Source organism: Petaurus breviceps, unplaced genomic scaffold (genome assembly GCF_028583685.1).
Source record: "Petaurus breviceps papuanus isolate PSGF00001 unplaced genomic scaffold, PetGlider_PUasm1.0 183, whole genome shotgun sequence".
Classification (NCBI taxonomy): Eukaryota; Metazoa; Chordata; class Mammalia; order Diprotodontia; family Petauridae; genus Petaurus; species Petaurus breviceps.
This window is the reverse complement of record NW_027185791.1, coordinates 14012489-14014411: the sequence shown is the minus strand read 5'-3', so window position 1 is coordinate 14014411 and position 1923 is coordinate 14012489.

The following is a 1923-nucleotide window of genomic DNA, read 5'->3' as shown; positions in this document are numbered from 1 at the left end:
ATGAGGCATTATCTATAGAATTGATTGATTGATGTGTTGTTTACTTTTGCTGAACTGCTTTTTTCCTTCTTTTAAAAAATATAATAAGAAATTATTCTCCCAGGGTGGCCAGGTGGCTCAGAGAGTAAGAGCACCGGCTCCAGTGTCAGGATGACCTGGATCGAATCTGGGCTCAGACACTTAGCACCCACCCAGAAATAACTGGCCGTGTAACCTTGAGCAAGTTACTTAACCCCAATTGCTTAATAATAATAAAAAAAAAAGATTCTCTGAGTGGGTATGTGTTGGGAAATGAAGATGATAAAAAACAAGCCATCAACTTGCTTTAAATGTCACCTTTACCTTGTAGTGAGAGATTAGTTTTTTTTAAGTACCTGTTAACTAGTCTACTACTGACGCATTTGTCATCACATACACACACCGAATTAGCAAATCTGGGACACTTGTCTTTATGTAAAAGAAAAATGTGTAACATCTTTATGCTCAACAACTATTTTTAAGCACTTTGCCAGGACATGACAAGCAAACATCTGTGTGGAGAAAATGTTGACATATGTAATCTTTATGGGGTAAAGGTTTGGGGTGGGGTTTGTTTGTTTTGGAAGCACCTGCCAAATAAATACTTAATGATGAAATATTTGGGCTTTTTTCCTCTGTAATACTTGGGTCTAGAACTCTGCAAATGCTCTTGCAATATATGATATGTCTTTTCTCATATATTTTTTCAAATATATATGGATATAAATATATCAAGATATGTATTTATTATCATTCCTGTGACTTGTCTCATGATTTGGTGACTGAGTGTAGCTTGTCCATGTCAAAACCAAGCAGGTAATCCTCTCAAAGATGAAAATTGAACTGGGATCTCACTCATTTTGAAGTTCCTTCCAATAATCAATCAATCAACAAGAAGACACAAATGAAACAGTCCCTGCCTTCAAGGAGCTTATATTCTATTATTGGGTGAGATGTGTATAGAAATAATTATTACCATATTTCACATAAGTATAACTTTTGATAGTTATAATTATGAATTCAAATACATCTGACCACTTCAATGAATTTATTATTTATACTAATTGGGACCTACGTTTATGTATAGAACATTTAGGTCACATGTGTATATATACATGTATACATATATACACACATATGTTTTGGAGCTTTTCCATAAAGTTTGTACAGAGGGCAATAGGGAGATGGATATGGCTTTTTGCTAGTGGCTGGGCTTCCCAGGACTCCCTAGCCTCGTAGGAGTTTCCTGGCTCGACATGAAAATAAAATTACTTGGAATACCACTGACCTCGACCTTGGAGGACCCAGAGGTCAAGGAAACAAGAAACAAGCTGGAGGAGGAGGGCTCTGAGCTATGAAGGAAGCAGACATAGGCTGTGAGGAGCTTCAGAAGTCTTGAATTAGGTCAGAAAGGATGACTCAAGTGAAAACTGTATCTTAGGGGAATCCTCTATGGCAGAGATCTAGTTAGAGCTGGAACCAGAGAACTCTGACCTTCCCCTTCCCCTCTTCTTTTCCTCACCTGAAGAGGACGTGTTGTGTGCTATGCCATTCACTCACTGTAGGCTGTCCCTGACCCAAACCCAGCCTGGGAGTTATTTCTATTTGTTCTGGTTATTTCTATGGGGATAGACCTATAGGAGTCATCCCATGGAGGATTGCTGAGCTCTCCTGGCTACTTCCAGGAACGTGTGTGCTCTATCACATTGAGAAGACAAAGCAACCCCTTTCTTGGCTACTGAGAAGGAAGTGTCCTTAACTCAGTGAGTCTTTAAAAGAGCATTATTCTGTCTTCTGTCTCTTTCTTTAACTCAATTAGCTTCTCTCTCTTCTCCCTGTCTCTCTCTGTGTCTCTCTCCTCTCTCTCTCTCTCCCTCTCTCCTCTTCCTCTCTCCTCTCTCTCTC